Source organism: Molothrus aeneus, chromosome 4 (genome assembly GCF_037042795.1).
Source record: "Molothrus aeneus isolate 106 chromosome 4, BPBGC_Maene_1.0, whole genome shotgun sequence".
NCBI lineage: Eukaryota > Metazoa > Chordata > Aves > Passeriformes > Icteridae > Molothrus > Molothrus aeneus.
The window spans coordinates 12742526-12764665 of record NC_089649.1 but is presented as its reverse complement, the minus strand read 5'-3'; the positions used below and the strand labels follow the sequence as shown (position 1 = coordinate 12764665).

The window sequence follows — 22140 nt, the reverse complement described above, 5'->3', positions numbered from 1 at the left end:
GTCTGTCCCAGACATCTTCCCCTCATTGAGAGAAACAGGGCCCTGTGCTACTTGTCCTGTTGGGAAGTTTTTGAATCATTGGCCCTGGAAGCGTTCAAAAAATGTGTGGATACGGCCCTTAGGGTCACTAAAACTATGGTTTAGGAGTGTACTTGGCAGTGCTGATTTAATGGTTGTACTTCATGATCTCAGACGTATTTTCCAAGTGTAACAATTCTGTGATTCTGTCTGGGCTTCTGTTTTAGGACAGCTATAAGCAGCACTTCGAGTTAAACTTGCAGAAAATGTTATGGAATAAATCCCTCCAGTGACCACCAGCCAAGTAAGTGAATGCCCTGGAAGTTTTAATTCTGCACCAGGCTCCTTACCCAGGAGGCTCTCCATCTGTAATTGGATATTCTGGTCAAGACCAGGACTTTTATGTTATTCTGCTGAACCAACATTATACATCTGCTGTTACCAGACCCAAACAGTCTTAAATGTCACTAGTAAGGGCTGCCTTACTTTTTGATGACTGACTATGACAAGTCTAAAAAACCTCCTGCAGCTTTTACAAAAATCCAATAATGAAAAATATCCACAGATTATTAATTATCAGCATATGTGGAGCTATTACAAGCTCCAGACAGGCAAAACATCTTTGCAAACATTTGGTTTTAAGCATATGAGAGACTTAAACCTCTTAAGATGCTTTGCTGGGTTAAGATCAAAATTCCCCAATGAGTCTATCAAACACTTAACTGGTCTTTTAAAACAAAACTGACTTCCTCCAGATACTGTTAATAATGCTTGTACATTAAATCATTTTAATGTAGTCATTCTCATTCTCAAGCACTGCACATAGAATCCAGTGTATAAGAAAATAATAGGAGAGTTCAGATAAAGCTGACCCGAGAAATTGGGTTCTGAAGTGATAATACTTCATCACTGTACACGCCAAGCAGCAGATAATGCAGTTTAGTGTATTTTGCTTGTTTCTTTTGACTGGAGCAGAATGCCCAAGAAGTCTTAAGATTTAGGCTGGTTTTAGACAGTTTTTGTATCTTTTGGGCAGCATAATTTTCTCTGGGGCTGGAACATGCAACTATCCTTGTTTTTTAATAAATGAAAAGGTGAAGACAAGATGCAGTCAATGAAGAAATTATTTGCTCCTGACCATTTACCTCTCAAAATGGAGGATGCAATTAAACTTCTGCAGTGTGTGTATATTGCATTGATCTCCATCAGAAGACAGAAAAGAAGTGCTCTGAGCACCCATTCTTTATGTGGTCCAATACCTGTACTGTGGTACTTATTACTAATGTGCAATTAGTAATAAATTGTTACTTGTTGGAAGGAATATTTAAGTCTCCTGATGTTATTTTTTTCTAAAAGCAAATGTGTACTTCCCCTTTTTTTCTTGTTTTCAGCTGCCTGTGACTTGTTATCTTTGACAGCAAATCCCAGGAGTTCAGGAAATCTTGGACTGAGGAAGAGCACTGGATTCCAGCTCAAATCTTTCTTGGGAGAGCAAGGCACACACCTTTGACAAGTCTGAACAGTTGTGCACATGCTGTGCTGCTGTGCCATGCAGTTGGTATGTGATAGATGTAGTCAAGTTTCCCTACAAAAGCTGAATTTTGCAACACCTAATCTCCAAATCTCAATTGGGTTAATGAAGGAGATCATAATTAGAAATTCCACCTCTAGGCCATCAAATAATTCTGAAATTTCAGCTGTTTGTAGAATACAGATGGGATAAGGTGCCTAAAGTAGCTTTACTTCCTGCAGAATTGGTGCTTATGGGTTTTGAGTATTGCTGAGAGTAGCAACAGGTAGTAAAATACTACTACACTGAGCAACTGACAAGGGGAAAATCAGAAGTAAAAGCAGACACATGGTTACTCCAGAATGTATAGGTGGATTCTAGGAGCCTTTTTTCTGAGGTACTCTTTTCAAGAAGATCAAATTAATGCTGGATGGGCCATGGTGATGATCAAAGAAAACAAAGGAAAGGAGGAATTGCCAGTTACATGTCTATAGATACATGGTCGAATATTTGTCTTCAATGCAGATGTTCATAAAATTGTCTGTTGTGGGAAAAATAGAGGCTGTCAGAATTTGAAGTCCCCTGGATATTTTTGGGAGTAAACTCTTGATAAGTGCACTGTGTGACCCTTAGGTAAATGACTCAAAATATGTAGGGTTGTAAACATGACATATTATCACAAAGTCATCACACATTTCTTGCAGACCTAAAACTGTTAGTGTACCAAAATAGACATCATGTTTTAGAGATGTGGGATGGTGATAACAGGCATATGTTTAAGACTTCAAATAGTATGCTTGTGTGGATTGACATGCCTACAAAAGGAGTTGGGATCTTGACTTTTTATGATAATATGGAAAATATAATTTATCAGGGAATTTTTAGGAAGTGTGGATGAAAAGAAGAGTAACCTTGTCTAATAGCATTTGTGTTATCTCCTCCTTTGTCTATAAAAATCAAACGTGAGTTTTAGCATGAAATTTTCTGCTGACTCTGGAGTTTCAGAACAAGAAGTGGGAAGCTGGAAACTCCACAACTCCTCTTACTGTTCACTAAAGATATTTTCTGCACTTATATCTGAGTTGTGACAATTCTTTTGAATGGAGAAGGGGAGCTTGGACAAATCCTTGCCTCTGCCCAGGCCTCTGGCAGTTGACAGAAGCTTTATTGAGGTGGCCAGCACTCCAAAACCACTCTTACTTGCAAGTTCTTAATAATGACTGATCAGGCCTATTACAACATTAATTATTTATTGAATAGACTAAGGAAACAGACATGAGTCTAAAACAGACTTTCTTACTACAGGAATAAAACAAAAATAAACACTACTTGTAGATAAAGTTACAGTGCAGAATTATAGATTTACCTTATGTTACTGCTAGCAAAGAAATAGTATAGGTTAGGAGTCAATGTCACCAATGAATGATAGCGGTGTGCAGACAATCTCCTTTATTTTTCTCAACCCCTGGGGAAGTAACCCAATGTGAACATCTTTCTCATTGGGAGAGCTCTCTACACACTCAGAGTGTATTAAAGATTTCTGATTTCATGAAAATCATAGTTGTCTTCTGTAGTTGTAAAAATGGTTGTGTCTGTAGTCATTAATTTAGGTTTTCTTTTCTCACTGTTCAAGTCAGGATGTGTATTATTGGCTAAAGAGGTTCTCAGCTGAGATAATTCATCACATCACAAACCATTCTGGTCTGATTTTAGCAATATGTGGTGGGGAGATAAGATTTTGCTGTGTCAGGGGGTGAAAGGTCCTGCCACAACAATTCATCAAATTCACCAATTCAGTCCTGATATGAGTGAAAGACCTACACATTTCTACTTATTTATTTGATTTCTTTTTGGACAAAGAGCAAAATTGTTTTGAAGCATCAGTTTAGATGTTGTAAAGGAAAGAAGAAGGCATTGCTTTTGTTTCAAAGTGTGTTTGTGGTAGGTATGAATTTGAGGGTCCTAAAACATGATAAGCCAGTAATTGTGACTGCCTATGAGAGGTTTATCTCTAGAACTCTAATCTCTTTAAACTATATGAGGCTTGAAAGATGTGAAAATGTCTGTTGCATTAAGCCACCTAATTGTAGAATATCAATTTATTTCCAGAATTAAATGCAAAAAAGAAAAATTTACTTATACAATTTTGCATTGAGGCACAGAAGTGTGGCTTTCATAATACAATTTAGATAAAATGGGAATTACAACATATTAACATGATGAATTTAATCATTATGTATAGAAATTATATGACTGCATGGAATACACAGGGTTTGATGTAATTGGGTGTCCTTTATACTCAGTTGTACACAGGATACAGGGTTACTCATGTTCTCAGCTGAAGCATTTAATAACTTTTGCTCAATTACTATTTTATAAGGCTTTGGTGTCTGTTTCTACAAGAAATGAAATTCAAGGCAGACTGCAACCTGCTCATCCCTTTTCTGTTTGTGGAATGCCTTTATGTAAAGACAGACGCAATTTTGTTGGCTGTAAAATATTTTGGCATTTGGGGGCTCACGAGTGCTGTTTGTGCTGAGCCCTTTTCTTCTCCCTGTGGTTCATTTTGAGGCCTTTGTTGGCCTTGAAGTGAAGAGTGATTTGGGATCTTTGTGGGAGCCTTTTAGGTGCTTGGGAAACCTGTGGGACAAAGCTCACAGGGGAAGGGGAAACTGGCAGTCTGTTACTGGAGAAATGGTGCCAAATGTGAGTCTGAGAAACAAAAAAGAGAACAACAGACACAATTCCTACCATTTTGAGGAAGAGGATGTGTATGGATGTGTATGGGTACCAGGGGAACAGTGGCATGAGTTGAGCATGTCTAACATATTTTCCTAGGATAAGAAAGCTTATGCCCTTACAACAGTGTGTCACTGTTGCATAAAGTTTTGGTCAGAAAAATCTTCAAAAATGTATCAGCTCTGTTTGTTGTAAAATAAAGAAAAAAGGTAATGGCTTACGATCCCACCACAAAATTGCTTTTCTACCAATTTTGCTACTTTTAATTTTCTGCTTGTAAATGTAATTTTTAGTGTTATAGTGTAATTTTAACACATAGATATTAGATGAAAGGGGCTTTTAGAAGCCCAGCTATGAGATGTCAATTATAACAAATTAGCTTCCACATTAAAATCCTTTTAAAGTGACATAATGTTCAACATGGTTGCCTTGGAGATATTCTTGGTAGTTGGTATAGGATCTGAAGAGAAGCTGCTAGTCTAAAATGGGTAAGCCTACAACCTAATTTCCTGTCACAGAAAAAACACCTAAGAAGGGTATATGTGTATTTAGTGTGTATATAGTGTGCATGTGTGTATATAGTTGACTATATCCTGTACACAAATCCTCTAGTCAGTTTTGAGGCTCTTCTGGTCTTGGTGTTACATGGATCTACACAAAAAAGGGTTTCAATTGCAGTGTGCTGGAACTTTCTAGACAGTTAACGTTTTTTCATTAACCAAAGCTTGAAGCATTGTAAATGCAGTTGTAATTTATTTATATCTCATTTCTAAATTTAACATTGAGCATTACCATGTTTGTACTGCAAAAGCTTTCAAAGGACTGTACAACTTACTGCAGCTTTTAATTGATTTGCTGCTACTGTTCAGCTAAGCCATCTCTTGCCATTGCAGGAGGACCTTGTGATGCAGGCTACCACAGGAGCTAAATCTGGTGCTGAAGCTTTATTGAAGGTTTTACAGCACTACATCTTAGCCTTGCAGTGAACTGTCTGCAATTTATTGCTGTGTTTTGCAGCAAGAAAGTAGAAAAAGAGATTGATGTTGGAATCATTTTATCTCCTAATGTCTGCATAGACATAGTTAACCAATGGCATTGACTTGATGAGGGTTTTACAGCACTTTTAAAATGATTCAAGGAAAATGAATAAATTGATCAAACTCACCCATTCCTTTACTGGGAATGGATGACGAGTTTTTCCATGCAACTTTCATGCCAAACAGATTAAGCTACTTCTGTGCTTTGCAATGAGTATAGGTTAATTTCCAGTATTATTTGGTTTTGCTGTTTACTTTCAGTAGACTTCAGCTTGTAAATGTGAACAACACAGTCTAGTCAAAAGACTTTGGTTTCATGAAGTGTTGTTTAACATGTCTTGCCGGTTCTTTGGGACAGTTTTTCCTTACTTCCTGCAGGGAATGGGCCCTGAGTTATAGGTCCAAGCATTTTCAATTGGTGCAAGACCTCTTGAATCCTATCTCACGGGGCAGATGTTGTCAAAGCAGCCAGAAGTGTTCTCTGTATTGAGCTGCTCATGGGGCAAGCACAGACTGCCAATTGGGTAGAATTTAATTTCACTTGCTGCCAGTCACTACTAGTATATTAAACTGCATTATACTATTTTATATTTGGAGAGACTTTTCAATTAGATGGTCCAGTAGCCTTCATTTCCTAAGGGGAATCAGCCTAGATCAAAGTGAGTATGGAAGACAAACAGTTCTTTACATCTCCCCCTTCTTACCAGTATCACCTAATTCCCAGAGGCTGCTTGACAGAAGATTATCAACCATCTTTGCTATTAATGATAACTTTGAGAGTAAGAAACATGTTCCAGGGCAGGAGGGGGGAAAGTGAGAATGGCATGAGAATTCTCACTGCTGCATATTACATCCAAATAGAGGTGGTAGCTGAAAAGTCTGTGCTCCAGCACATACAGTCTGAACAGTATAGAAAATGCAGGGGAAAGTAACCCACAGGCTCTCTGTATTGAAAGCTGTGTGCCAGGAACATTTTTTTTTCTTCAATGAAACCTGTCTTTATTGTAAGGCTTTTTCTGGTTTGAACAAAATGAAGTATTTTACTTTACTGAAATGTTTTTAGCTCTTCCTCCCGGCAGAAGTGGCATATCCTTTTATTCATTAATATTGCTGTGATTTAGATGATAACATGTGTGTTTGCTTGTTAAAATATTATTCTGGAGGTAGTAAAAACTCCAAGGATTAGAGATAAAACCATATATTGATAAGAACATTTAAACCCTGCAGCACCTTTCAGATGTTGTGAATCACATGTAACATCAATAGCATCCTGTGTCAGGAGGGAAGGAACGTACCTCTGAACAAAAAAGCATAAACATAAAATGACAGTTTCTCACACTAGTTTTCTCACCATATACATTGGAAAATTTTTTTTCCCTTTCTTACTTTTTCAGGATTAAGCAATATAAAAAGGACAAATGGTACTCCTCTTAACTGGTTAACTGAAAAATAGAATGACAGAGACTAGGCAACTATTCCTAAGAAAAAAGTAAGATGGAGGATTATTAGGGCATTGCCATTTATAATTCTCTAAAAGAGTATGGAATGTACATTTTCATAAAAACAGGCCTTCCTTCCTTCCTTCCTTCCTTCCTTCCTTCCTTCCTTCCTTCCTTCCTTCCTTCCTTCCTTCCTTCCTTCCTTCCTTCCTTCCTTCCTTCCTTCCTTCCTTCCTTCCTTCCTTCCTTCCTTCCTTCCTTCCTTCCTCTTATATATATGCTAGTAAAGAGCTAAGATTTGTTTTCCCATATTTTTGCCTGGAAGAGTTATTGTATTTTGGATACTGGAGGTCATCTTTCTATTCCAGGAAGGCTCCCCCCTTCCCTGGCAGATATATGTCTTTTAAACCAGGACATGTATAAAGAACATCTACATTTATATGTTGTTCCTTAATGTATAAAGAAGATACTGACTCATGTCCATCTTCAAAAGTATGCAAGCCCCAAATAATTAAGAGCTTGTATGCCTGTTCCCAGCCTCACGGGTTCTTATGTGGTTTTAAAACATAACAAGCTTATTTTCAAGGTTATTGGTTATTTTTAAGGGCTTTTTTTTCTGCATTCTGGAAGAAGCTATATAGGTTACAAAAAGGCAGTTAAATTGAGAGCACCAAATTGACTGCAGAATGCTCCATGTTACGATTTTCTGAATGCTTGCTGAAACGACTCAGCTGTCCTGGAAAGAATAGGAACAAAATCTGATTAGAGGACTTGCAGTGGTGGTGCAGCAAGTGGCTCGGGAAGGAGGAGATCTCCACACTTTCCATCTGCTGGCTTGCTCCAGAGGTGATGCCAGAAGAGCTACAGAGGGGTTTTGTGTCCTTTGTGCACTATAGATCACTTTATGCTGTATATGACAGTAATTTCCACTGCTCTGGTGGCTTCCTTGGTGTCTCATTGAATAAGGAATGAAGTAACTGAGGATGTTTATTTAAGGATAATAAGCCTTTATTACCAACCTTGAACTAATAGCAGATTTTGAATAACTTTTAAAGAAAAATTTTGTGGTATGACTGCAGCTGGCTTTCAGAGTCCATTTATTGAATGTGGCATCCTGTAGAATGAGGAGCAATGCAAAAATGGAGAAGGCTTTCTATCTGGAAGAAATTATGTATCTTCTGATGATTTTGTTACAGTATTTTCCCACCTGTGAAACATACAATGTACTTATATTGTATTGCATATTTATATAATGTAAAGACAGTGTACTTACATTATATAAATATAAGAAGGCTTATATTTATTCTCATTTTTTCAGTCTTTGTTGTAAGGATAACTCGTTCAGTTGACAGAGAGATTTGTATCCTAACTGGGTTGTGTAGTTATTGCATGCTCGAGTTTGGGTCCATTCCATTAAGCACTGTTCTGGGATAAACCCAGTATTTTGGAGAATACTGAGATGATACAGTGTTCTTGCTTCTTACATGTTTTTTAGTACAAACCTGTCTATTAGGATACATTTGAAGTTCCTTAGGAATCCTCAAGCAGATTTTATGATAGAAATTAACATTGCCATTTAGCTTGGAAAAAACTTTATAAACATTTAATTTTTCCTCAGGTTTTTCATGTATTTTATATTAACAGACTAAAACACTCATAATGTTGCATTATGTTTTATATATATGAAAAGAAGAAACCAGATATGGTTCCTTTTTATTATTTTTGTGGCTGTGTAGAAAGATCAAAGATATTTTCACTGCTTATAAAATAAACATGTGTGTGGAGGTTTAATAACATCAGACATTGTTTAAAATATCAAGGTTTAACTCAAGTGGTGCTTGTAGTCTAAATCATTTCTCTTTTTGACTTCTCAATCTGTTGTGTTCAGGTATTAAAGGACTTTGTTAAAATTAAATGTTACTCTGTCTTAAATGCAGAGCTAAAAGAAACAAGGAGATATTTGGAGTACCCAGCTATTGGCATATATATTCTTTGTTCCTGGACAGAGACATTATCAAACTCTTTTTGGGACCCCAGATCCAAGATTTTAAATCATATTTGGTTAATGTTAGTCTCCTATGTTGAGCTGGAATGTATAGTAAGGTGTTCACAGACCATTAAAAATTCACATTATTATTCTTCCAAGATCTGTAGTATATGAAAAAATTGTTATTTTAGCTGGAAATCCAGATATAGAGTAGAGTAGTTCAATTTGAGAGAGTCATACAAAAATCATCTAGTCAAACTGCATGGGTGATGCGATGATAAACTTTTCTCACTTATCTTTTGGGTGTCAGATCCTGGGCTGGAATTAACAGTGGGGGGACTGGCTGAATTGAGAAAGGCAAACTGTTGTGTCTGGAGAGTTTTTCCTGTGTTTGTGAATCCAGCTTAAGAATCTTGGGAAACTAGATTAAAAAATAGAAAAGATTAATTTAAACTTTTTTGTATTTTAACTCCCATTTCAGTAGACAGCTCATTAGTCAGTAGATTAGGCTGTTCCCATAATGTCACTTAAATAGCAGAGCAAAATCGTAGAATCATTAAGGCTGGAAAAGATCAAGCCTGACCATTAACCTGACACTACCTAGTCCATGACTAAATACAGAAATTTGATACACAGAATAGCTGTCTGAGGTCCAGGTGCCCACAGACCCCCATCTCAGCCCCCAGAAGGGTTTAATGTGGGGTACAGGAACAGAAGTGTCTATTGAAACATTTTATCTCAACTCAGGGGTAGAGCCCTGAGTTGAATTATTTTACTGCCTGGATTCTGCAGACAAATCCAGGGACAGTGTATTTTCAAAATGCTGAAGTGGAATAAAGAAATGAACCCACAGAAGTTCAGAGCCAGATTTCCCTCAGTCTAATAAAGACAGTGTAAGTATTATTTATACAGAAGGTATATAAACCTAGGTCTGAAATCTAAAGGAAACAACAACCTACACTGTCCAATCAGAAAACTATTCTTTGCCAGGTTAGTTAGATAGCTTGTTTAGAGATTTCTGCAAGAGACATGGCTCTGCCAGGGCTTTGTCATCTTCTGCCACTCTCTTCTATACAATGGAGAGCTCTCTGCAAGTAATTGTAATGCCTCTCCTGAGTTACAGAGCAATATACTCCAAAAATTGCGGGCAGTGTCAGCATGCTACAGGATTTCTGTGCCACTTTTTTTTTTTTTTTGTTTATTCAATTTTGTGTGTTTGCTTGTGTTTTGTGTGTTTTTTTCCCCACATAAAATGTCTTTCATTTTTCAGTGGAGGACAAAGGATAATTTTCAAGGCAGTGGAGGAAAGCTGAGACCTGCATCTGCTGGATGTAACACATGGAAATGGACACTGCTCCATCTGGCAGTATTGCACTTTCCTTTCCTTGTGAGTAGGTTTGGAACACTGACTTCTCTACATCTTAACTGTCCTAAGATAGTTGCAATTCTAACAATCTTCTCTGCTTTTTTTATGTTCCATCTTCTTTCTTCCTTTTCTTCTTTTGTTTTTGCAGTGAAATAAAAAGAAAATTTCCCATTTCTGAGTGGACTTGGAGGAAGCATAGAGTAAGATAGGCAATGGGGAAGGGTGTTCAAGGAAAGATTGAGAAAGTAGGAAGAGAGATTTGCTTAAAAAAGGAGAACAGAAAATTACCCCCTTTGGGTGGAAACTGTGGATTTTGATGTGGATGAACAGCCATATGTGGGAAAAGTATTTCCCACTCTGATGGGATGGACTCCAAGTAGTTGCCATCATTTCAAATTCGGGGGTTTTTTTTGTGTATTTGTGGATATACTGGCCAAAAAGCCAATGACACCTTAGCAACTCTGTGTTTTGAAGACATCTTATCCTTTTAGTACCAAGTAGAAAGCGAGATGCCAGTGGCATCCATACACAGCCCAGATTGTGTGAATAGAGGGTTTTTTCATGCTTGTGTTCTTTTATTCAACAGCCTCTCTGCAGTGAGGAAAACAGACCCAACAGGCAAAAGTACAGCTGGCACACAGCACAATAAATGACTAATTTTCACTCAGCAAAGTTCTCTAAATGCCGCTACATGCCAGACTCTGTGGAGCCATTTCTAGGATCTCAAAAGAAAGATTAAAACCATCTCAAATACACAGAATTGACAGGAAAGTAAACTTTTCTGTGAAAGGGACACAAGAAGCCAGATGGTGAGTATTGCACAAAGCCAAACAAATCCAGTCTCTGAATTCCTAAGGCATATAAGCCTCTGCAGAGAAATTAAATTTCTCTGCAAAAAAGTGAGCTATATGCAAATTCATGCTGTCATAATTCTGCCATGCAAAACAAAGATCTTGTAATTTCCCAATGTTGTCCTTTCCTTACCCTCCTGAAAATGTATTCAAAAGCATAAAATAAGCAGCATTTTAACTGGAGTAAGCTGGTAAGGAGATGAAATAATTACAGGTAGCAGAGGGGGATCAATCAGTAGCTAAATGAACTCCTTTTGTTGTTTGCAGTAGCTCTGGATCCCTGCAAAGCTTCATCTTTTGTTGCTTCATTGTACTGTTGTCTGACGATGCAGCCAGCTCTTCAAAGAGTAATGTGGTGGATGATCTTCAACTTCAATCCACAGAGTTTAAAATACGTTCCTACATGCCTAAGATGAAATTGACTGAGGTTGTGTTAATACATGTTATTTAAATTCCTTGACCAGTGAGCAGCAGTAATAAGGTTTAATAAGATGATGGCTTGCACAAAGTGGGCTCTAAGTCTAGGACTGTTATCCTGTCACTTTGTAGAACTCATTTTGTTTTCATATGACATTTATTGCCCAACCTAATTCACTCAGTTCTGAAGAAAGATGTACTAAAATTGTAGAGCTTTTGTCCTAGCGCGTCTACAGAGTAGAAAGATTGATGTGTGAAGGAGGGGATTAGGAAAGTTTAGAGGGCTGTGAAGAAACCATCTGTAGGGACATAAGTTACATAAAGGTAAGGTAACATATTAATATTAATATGTTGTGTTTAAGTGTTTGTTATTAAATTTTGATTTTAGCTTAGAATCCAGGACCCCATGCTGGTCTTCTCTGTGCATGGTAGGACATGCTGAGAGGAGTAGTGAAGCAGAGTGTAAATCAAGAGAACGAATCAGCTGTAAATGATTGGAACTGTGATCATGTGGGACTAAACTGCCAATTATCTTTATCAGCTTCCCAGTCTATGTATTAAAGTTAATTTTTCAAACTTTAATTAGAATTGGCTATAACATAAAAAGCTTTCTTTCTTCTAAACAAAACAGAATCAGCTGGTAGATGCACTGTCTGGGGATAGGAGCTAATAGAAATTCTTCATTTTATTTGAGACTTTGTTGCTAAATTATTGAATGTATTTAAACCAGTTTGCCTTTTCATCCTTGGAAATGGCAGCTTATGGCATTTTTGTCCTCCCTAAAACATAATATAAAAGTTACAGAAAAATGAAGGAGACGATTTTGATGAGCTGTAGTTGCATGTTTTTATTTAGACCTAAAGTTTGTCTGAGCTTAGATACATATCAAGGTATTTTTCAATGTCTGTCTGTAGTTTTCTTTGTGATCAGATGAGTAAAGCTTAGCAAACTCACTCAGTGTTTGACCAAGTCATAAATGAATGTTAAAGAAAAACTGGAGAGGATTGAGCAAAAGGGTTTCTGAGAAAAAATAAAAAGAAGACGTTTATTACACTTGCCTTTTCCTTGCCTTTGGAAAACAGAATTTGTCACTACTTTGGTATCATCTAATTCCAACTCATTGCTGTTGGCAGGGTCACCTTTCACTAGACCAGCTTGCTCAGAGCTCCATCCAGCCTGGCTTTGAACACTTCCAGGAACAGACCATCCACAGCTTCTTTGGGCAAACTGTGTCTGTGTTTCACCTCCCTCAAAGCAAGGAATTTTATCTAATTAAAAATCTGCTATCTAACCTAAACCTACTCTCTTTCAATTTGAAGCTTATTCCCTTTGTCCTGTGACTACATGCTACTGTAAACAGTCTCTCTTCATCTTGTAGGCTCCCTTCACATACCTGAAAGCTGCAACCAGGCCACCCTACTCTTTTCTTTTTTTTTCCCAGGCTGAACAAACACAGTTCTCTCACTTTTCCTCAAAGGAGAGGTGCTCCATCCCTCTAATTAACTTGGGGGGCTCCTCTGGAGTCACTCCAACAGCTCCATGTCCTTCCTGTGCTGGGAGCCCAGAGCTGGATGCAGCACTGCAGGTGGGCTCTCAGCAAAGCAGAGGGGCAGAATCCCCTCCCTCCCCTGTGCTCTGGATGCAGCCCAGGACAATTTTCGCTCTCTGAGCTGTGAGTGCCATAGCCAGGGCATGTCCAGTCTCTCCTGCACCAGCACCCCCAAGTCCTTCTGGGCAGGGCTGCTCTACATCTGTTCATCCTCTAGCCTGAATTGACATCAGAGGCTGCCATGACCCAGGTGCAGCACCTTGCACTTGGTGTTGTTAAACCTCATGAGATTCCCATGGGCTCACTTTCTGGAGCTTGTCCACATCCCATGTCCTCATCCCATTCTGTCCTTCACAGGTGTTAACAGCACCACTCAGCTTGGTGTCACCTGCCGAGGGTGCACTTGGTCCTTTTGTCTATGTCATTAATGAAGATATTAAATATTGTTGATTTATAGCTGAGTCAGAGAATCATTTAGGTTGGAAGAGACCTCTAAGATCATTGAGTGCAGCCATTAACCCAGCACTGCAAGGCCCACCTCTAATCCACGTCCCTAAGTGCCACATCCCCACATTTTTTTGAACACTTGTGGGGATGGTGTGATTCCACCACTTCAGTGAGCAGCCTGTTGCAATGCTTTAACACCTTTTGGTGAAGACATTTCCCCTAATAGCCAATCTAAACCCTCCCTGGTGCCATTTCCTTTTGTCCTATTGCTTGTTATCTGGCAGAAGAGACCAACCTCCACCTAGTTATGATCTCCTTTTTGAAGTTGTAGAGAGCCATTAAGTCCCCCATGAGTTTCCTTTTTCCAGAACAAGCAACTTCAGTTTTCTCAGCTGCTTCTCATCAGACTTGTGCTCCAGACCCTTCACCAAGGCTGTCACCAGCAACTCAGGTTTTCTTCATCAGCTGGAGAAATTAGGAGAACATGGGTTAGCGGGAATGGAGACCTGCATTTTATTGTCAGTCATTAGATAGCTCATGCTGTGTGTGTAATTCTTCCTCTTGCCTTTGCATGGCTTCCTTTGTGTGTGAGCTCAATTTGCTGCAGAATCAAGATGTATGCATTGAGTCTACTTAGCAAATAAGCAAGCTTAACAAAGCAGTACTGATCCCAAGTGTGCCTCAGAGAATACCTGGTGTGGTGTATAATGGAAAAGTAAACTCACCTCCAATTTGAAGGTGAGAGGTTGAGTATGGAGAACTGTTAACATGTCTCAGCAGTGCAGGAAGTTTTTGCCCACAGTTATGTCATATAGGAGAATCAGTGAGTATTTACCACAAGTTAAGCCATCAGGGTAATTATAGAAAAAAACATATGACTGGATGACCTTTGTAGCTTGCACAATGTCTTTTATGAGAATCTTGGAGGACTGTGAGCACTGATGAGCAATGAGAAAATGTTTTCACTTGGAACTCATAGGATTTAACATGACTTGCCCAGTCAGGTGAGAATTGAAGTTTATAATTCAAGTCTCTGTGTTTCCAGTCATATTTTTACTGCTAGGTCACGTTTTCTTTCTACCAAATGTAACACAAGGCTCTCCCTCAGTGGTGTTACATGAACTTTTTCCTTCAGCCAGTTTGCACCTACTTGAAATAAAAAATAAATAAAACCTAGGGGCCCTGAAAGACAGACTTTACCATAAACTGTTTAAACCTATGCATAAATGCCCTACATCAGAATGATGTTGTCTTTACTTGTTGGATGTCTCCAGATGTCTGTGAAGATGTCAGATTAAAGGTCTAATCCTCAAAAAAAAAAAAAAAAGAGGGAATGGAGTGGGGATTTGTGGTATTTGTGGTTTGGTTTATGAATCACAAATAATTCAAAGGGAACAACTGAGAGAGCTTTACACTATGATATGGGGCAATTCTGATGGAGCACTCTGAACTCTGATCCCTTTCCCACGATATGTCAGTTTTGTTATCAGAGAAGTCATGAAACCCTAGTGCATAGTGTGGAAACCTTTCTGAAGAGGCAGAGAAAAGGAAGATGGCAAGAGAGCTTTAAGAATCATGCTTCATGCAGGGTGGGTTTTTTTCCCACTTTTTTTCAATTGATCTTATGAAATCTAAGCTGTGATCAGTAGAATGGAGTAGTTTGGAAAGACTTCAGCTATGTCTTCTGACCAAACAAAACCACAAAGAAATAAAAATAAAGAGAAAATAAAAAGGTGAGAGAGAAAACAGGTTTTGTTCTAGAAAGAGTAATCATTTGAGCTTTGGCCCCACACTTGTTTGCAATGGCATTATTGGAGCAAAACGAGTTCTAACATTCTTTTTAGTCTCACAAAACACTTCACATATATTAGTTATAGCTGAGAAATCAACACAGCACCTTTTTGCCACATTTCCTGAAATATCCGTGACCTGCCTCAGTGAAATGTTTGCTTGGCATTAATTTCTTCCAACTCCAAACAATGGCATTTAATTAAATGGGATTAATTTAACAGCCTGAGCACTGCTTTTTGCTCTTCCTCTTTCTACCAGTTCTTCTTAAAGTGATAGTGTATTTTGAAATGTAATCCTGAGGCTTGCTGGACTGGGGGTTTACACCATTATCTCTGTCTAAAGACTGCAAGAAGTATTATTTAAATTCTAGTTTTACAGATGCCTGAGGTGAAGCGGTAAATGAGTGTAGCTGTTGTTGAAGCACTGTTATTCTGTAAAGTCTGTCGAAGAAAAGCCTGTAAAAATGGGAAGGGTGAAGAGGTTGGAAAAGATCTCTAGAAATTATCTTGTCCAGCCTCTTGCTCAAAGCAGACTTGATATCCCAGGTAGATCAAAGCCTCTCTTAAGGGTGGTCTTGTTGGTAAGGAGATGCAGAAGTTGACACCAGGAGGTAAAAGATCTGCAGCTTCAGAGGGCTGTCAGTCCTGTCTCACCATGTGATGAGAATTAGAAAGTTTAGTCTGATCTACTTTATCACCAATTCATCATCACCTAGAGCTAAACCCAGCTGGGAGCACTTTGTTTTCCTAGGGAGGAAAAGGTCTAAGTGTTTGTGTGGTTCAGTTTTTAAAATGATTGTTGTTATTTTTCTTGAGTGAGGCTGTTAACAGCTGCTGGGGTTGTTAAGTGCTTCAACTCTCTTGATGCTCTCAGAGCTGTGCCCCCAAGTCATCAGTGAGATGGAGAACTCCACACCATATTAAATTCTAAAGTCTGAAAATTTACAAATCAGCTTCACTAAATTTAGATTCCAATTGCTTATTGGATTATGAACCTAGAGTTGAGGTGCAATTGTGCCCATCAAATGCGGGATGAGGTTGGCCAAATATGGTGAAGAAGCAAATTTCTGGCAGAGTTTCTGAAGGGTTTCTCCAAGGGTGTGCATTGTGGCTCTCATGAGTCAGGGATTTGCTGGGTGACAAGCTTTGCTTTGCTTTTGGCTGTTTTCAGCATCACTTACAATATTGGATGACAGGGCTGAACAAGGTAGTCTGGCTCTGTGCTTCAAATTCAAACATTTACCAGCAATAAGCAATAAATGTCATTGCTTTAGATCAGATGTTATTTATTATGTTATAGTGCATTGTTTATTCTGATTGCAGAATACAGCTTCTAAAGGGATCTGAACATGTGTATGCTGAGCCTCCTTATCAGTCAATCAAAATCATTGTTTTTTAAGCGATTTCTTCCTGTTTGAAATTTGGCCCAAATGAACATTTGACCCATTCCATCAAAACAAAAAAGGAGTGTGGTGCAAAAAACCTTTATCATAATTTAGTCACACTTTCTCCTCATGTGCTTATTAGTCACAGAGACCAATAATGGCCATGTGCTTCTGCTTGAAGCTGTCATAAATGTTATTATTGTGTACAGCAATAAGAGAAACAATTTATGAAAAATAGAAGGTAAAATATATATTTTTGTTTTATAATAAAAAGTAAATGTTTATCATAATATGTATATTATATTATAGTACAATAATATGTTTGTCACATAAACAAAAAAATATAATTTGGTTTATGTGACAAACATATTCCACCCCTAGTTTATGACACAGGTTTAAAATAGATAGAAATCAACAACGAAGCCTATAAAAGCCCACTCTCCCATTAAAGTTATATTGAGCTTCTGCTTTATGCTTTCCTTGGAGGTTGAACATAGGTGTGCTTCTAAACATGCATAAATATTAAAATGTGTGTATATATGTATAAATGAAAAATGAAAATGCCTGTTATAATTTTCCAGTAAATTCTGAGACACTTTAAAAGTACTTAATTGAATCTAAGATAGAGAAGTAAGCAGGGGTTATATATTTTTGAAACTTTGATGAATAAAATTACTTTAAATGTAGTAGAAACTGCACCTATAAATGATATGCACTGGTTATGTGGCTTGGTAGAACTAACCCTTCAAGAAGAATTCTTCTTTTCAATTAATGCCATTTTAGTAAATGAGATGAGCTCTGTGTCCCTATGGTATGCTTAATAGGACAGAATGGGGGTCCACATTCTGCATGTAGGATGTAGGATTAGGACAGGAATTGCATGTAGGATTTTTGGACAGGAAATGTTTTTGTAGGCATTATTATAGCAGTGATGAGAGGCTGTTCAGAGAATGAGGGCTCCAAATGTCAAGTGAAGAGGATCCACTGAGCAGCTACAGTGCAAACAGCAAAAGATATGCTCCTGGGATAATTTCCTGAGGCAAAGGAAAAACAGGTGAGTGAGTGAGGACAAAACAGAAACAAACACTATCACTTCAAAATCTGAATTTTGATGAAAGGGAAGATGACTGGGAAACTTGTTTTGAAAGTGTGCTTCTGATCCATAACCAAATGCTGAAATACAGACATTAGGGCTAGCTGACAATAAAAAGACTGCACTACAAGATGAAATTTTAAATGAAAAACTGGGAATACAAGTGAAACTGATGTTGATGATTACTAATGTACATTTTATCTTGCTCTGTGAAGACAAATGAATATTATGTGTGTATTATGATTTGATAGTCATTTTTATGTGCTTTTCATTTTAATAATAGTCACTGAGAAGTCAGTCTGAACTTAATTTAGAGATAGCACAAGATAGACTTTATTATATAAAACACCTTTTAAAGTAGAGAAACCTGTATGTCTTATCCAACACTTGGTGAAGAATGCAAACGTGAGAGATCAGAATACATTCTGCAAGGGTCACTTAGATTTTTTTATGAATTAAATCAAAACAAATTGCACCAAGTAATTATATTTAGATGGTTTTTTTCCCAGATCCAGCCTGCTTAGTCTGCTTTCAGTTGCTCTTCCTGTGACAAACTTAAAAAGTAGTCATGTGAAATTGTGCCCTGACTAGACGGAACAAAATGTTTTTCATTGACTTCAATAGGCTGGGCATTGAATGCCAATTCTCAAAAATCAGGAGATTTGGCACTCTCTTAAAAGCAATTCTCTTTGAAGCCCCTCAGGTTTTTTACCCAGAAATGACAGCACTTACATTAGTGGCCATGCTTCAGAACTCTGGCCTTGCAGTACACTCCAGTTAGTTTTGGAACTGGGTAACAGAGAAGTGTGCTTAAAGAGATTTTCTTCAAGCAGACAATTTATTTCCATTGACACTCACTGGATAATCCTTTGTTTAGTATGACAAGACCTCTTTTGTGAAACATAGATTTTGTGATTAGGCAAACCAAGCTGCCTTAAATCACAAGCAGAGGTAGTCTCTTAAGCTTTGGAAGTGGTTTTAGCTTAGTTATTAAACTCTGTGCTAAGCTACTTTTCCAGTGCATGGTGCATGGGACATCTAGGATATGCCCTGTACCCCAAAGGATTCAACTGGGACACTAAGAATTGCCTATACAGTGTATAAAGACTGGTTCCCCCTGCAGAGGATTACTGACCCATCTGAGGGAACTCAGCAGCTGCCAGCAGGAAGATGCATGGTGCAAAAGCGGGATGATAACTTCTGTAATGGATACTGTAAAGGGAGTGCAGGAAAGGAAAGTATAACCACCTGTGTTTGCCTAAGACAGCAGCCTTAATACTGCAGAAGGCACTGCAGGACCTTTGATAGCTGAGAATGGTCAGTGCTGCTGTTCTGTGGGTGAAATTTCCCATCTGCTAAGTATCTGCCTGGGACAGATTTTTGCCATATCTACCCATCTCCCCAGCTTTTCTCTTACTAACTGATTTATGATTTCTGCTAGATCAGAGTAATTTGCATTTTACTTATGAATCTGTCTACCAGATGACCTCTTGAATGCTTTTTAGGACAAATTAAATTTAAGCTTAGGTATAGCTCTTTAAGAAAGTATAAGGTCTAATGCAGAAGGGGGTAAGGTTCCAGCAGCATGCTATCTAATTCTGTATGATTTTCCATCTTCTAAGTCACTTCTCTTCCTACACTAATCTGGGGTGGTACTGCTTACCTAGAAGACCAGGACACAGTTCAGTGTGTATGTGGCAGACCTGCTACACACATGGGTCCTGCTCTCCATGTGGTTGTCTGGCCATGGCAAGTATGAGAGGAAGTGATGCTGTTTGGTTTATGCCCTTTTTTTTCTTTTATATGTTCTCTGCATTCTTCACACATGTATTTGTAGCTCTGTAGCCTATTGTATTAGTAGCTAGTTTTCCCAGTACTTTTCCACAGTCTTTCCTTAAGCAGAAAGACAAAACAAATTCCAGAACTGAAAGCCCTGGGGGTTACAAGGTCCCAGTGCTGGCTTGGTTCTTGCTGGGAACCAAGGCTGAGAACAACACTTTGAGATACATTCTCAGGGACAAAGTACAACTAGTGCTGCGGGGGGGACTCTAGAGAAGGGGCTTGACCTGGGGGGGAATTGCATCACCACTTGTCCTCCTCATTGGTGCTTTTTACCAATTATGCTAATTTCCTAAAACCTATAAAAATGTATTCACCCCTGGAGAGAGTGGGTTTTTGTGGACATCTTTCCAGAAGGTCCCTGAAGGCCTTCAAATAAAGATCTGCTCTTATATTACCTCCTTACTAAAATTATCTTGAGTTTCATTTCCAGGTGGGGAAAAACGCAACAGAAGAGGAGCCTGCAGTCCCTGGGGATGTGTGATTATACAGATCTAGACTTCTAAGCATAGAATTCTGCCCTCCTTGGTAATCCCTCTTATTTATTGGCTTGACACAAAAGTTATAGGGAGCTTCCTGCTTTGAAACCTTGGAAGCACCCCATCTGACAAAGCAGTACCTTTCTTTGTTAAAAGCTTTTCAAGATGATAGAGCTGGAAGAGCACCAGTAAAATCAATGAAAAACTATCCAAGGCAAGTAGACTTACAGATGAATAAATGCTCACTACTATTTTTATTCTGAGCTCACAAAAATTTCTTTCTGTCTGTATTTTTTTGCTAATAAAAAAGCTAATTCTCCCAATATTAATAGAGGTGTATTGGCAGATTTGGGGCTTGCAGTTCTTCCTGAGCTTAAACAAGGGAAATGTAGCTAGACAAAAGCTTTTCCAAATGGGCCTGTACGTACTTGTCTAGCCAAGTTCACATTTCACCAAGGAATGATCTTTCCACAAATCCTAAGCAGCATTAGGGAAATAGAAACACTGCAGGCAATGGAAGATTTATTCATTTCTGTACAAGTAGACATCAGCAGCCATCTTTTTTACTGTGCAATTTTCCAGACCATTGAGCACTCAGGGCTCTAGGAAAATATGTGGTTTAAATGAAGCTTGGAAGGCCAGGGCAAGAGTGGATAGTTTCTGGGACAACAAGACCTCTAACTCTGAGACCATGTTTTCTCATCTGCTTTAGTGCTTACTAGTGGATATATATTTTTTGTGCTGGACATGAGGAAACACACCTCCTATGTTTGGATTTGCTGGATGTGTCTTCTATGAACTGGTTTATGTACTGACGTATTTTTCACAGAAGGTCCTTGTTCTCCTCTCTTGGGTGGTTCAGGGTGACAGAATGCTGCTGCAATTTCATTCACTGCTGTATCTTCCTATTGCCCTGTGTAGCAAAAATCATGAGATTGTTTATTTGAGTATCTTTGAAAACTGCCTTACTTTGATGTGGAAAATCCCAAGCCTATAAAAAGTGGTTCCTTTCCATGGCATAGTCTCAGGAATATAGTCTGATTTTTTTTTCCTTTTTGAAGTGATCATAATTTTGTCTCAGATCTACTTACAGCATAGCTTTGCTGATTTGATATTCCTTTGTACCAAAGTGATTTGGTGGTCTAATGATGTGCCAGTGTGACTTTCAGGAAAGGCACCAGACCTCTGCTATGGGAGTGCTCTGTTCACCCTGCATCTCCCATAACCAGATGTGAAATTTCCATAAAGCACCAGCATGCTTAGGTTGCCCATATCTACTTTTGCTTTTTAAGTACACATGATTGGGACTTCTACTTCTTTGGATAGAAGCCAAAAATATCTTTTTGTATTTGCCCAGACCCACTACAGTCTGCTCCTGCATTCTCCTTGGTTGCAAATCATCAGCTTTTTGGGACTTTGGGTTTTCCTTGTTCTAGAAGGAATTTTATCATTTGAGGGTCTTGACCTATGGTGTATGCCTGGGAAGCTGACCAGGAGGAAAAGAAGACTGTGGGCCAACATGACATATACCTTGTCTCCCGGATGAAAAAACCTTCCCTTTGCAACTTACTTTTTGTGGGTTTTTCACTTCATATCCAGGCAGAGTACATCCACATTCATTACAAAGATGATTTTTTCACACCAAAAGGATGTATGTATTTTTGACTCCCAAACCCTTTGCCATACTGATGGTTTGTATTTACATTTGTGCTTCTCTGAATACTATACTCCAGCTCATCCTGTAAGGCTGAGCAGCAGATGTGGGAACCAACAAACTGGATCTCCCTTGAGCTGGATCTCAGATGAGGCAGCTGCAAGGCTGCAATGAGGCAGTAGATGTGAGTATTAGATCAAAGACAGAATGACACCTCTAGCACTGCTCCAGAATTGGAGATGGAGAGGGACACGATTTTGGCCTGAAGCTCATGAAGCTCATGAAGCTTCACCCAGCTTCATGTCTGGGAAAACAGGAAGATACTGTGGGAAAGACATAACATGGGTGGGAAAGGTGGCTGTCTGACTGGCCATATGCTGTGTCTGGCAGTCTGAGCACGTTCCTTAGACCTTCATGGTAAAGTTACCAGTGGCCTTTTGGGGCTAAGAATAAACACATTTGTGCTTGTGATGGCTGTTAGAGGATGCTTAGAATTAACATCCAGTTTGTTCCTGGGATTGGTTGCTTTAGTCTTGAGCA

General features: G+C 38.6%; 1 long non-coding RNA gene across 1 annotated transcript; it reads left to right on the top strand.

Annotated features, from left to right (window-relative positions):
- The first annotated feature begins 286 nt into the window (after positions 1-286).
- On the top strand, positions 287-10800 carry LOC136555593 (uncharacterized). Its single transcript, XR_010783509.1, has 4 exons — positions 287-322; positions 1437-1576; positions 10001-10117; positions 10683-10800. It is a non-coding gene; the product is annotated as an uncharacterized lncRNA (long non-coding RNA).
- The last annotated feature ends 11340 nt before the right edge of the window (positions 10801-22140 follow it).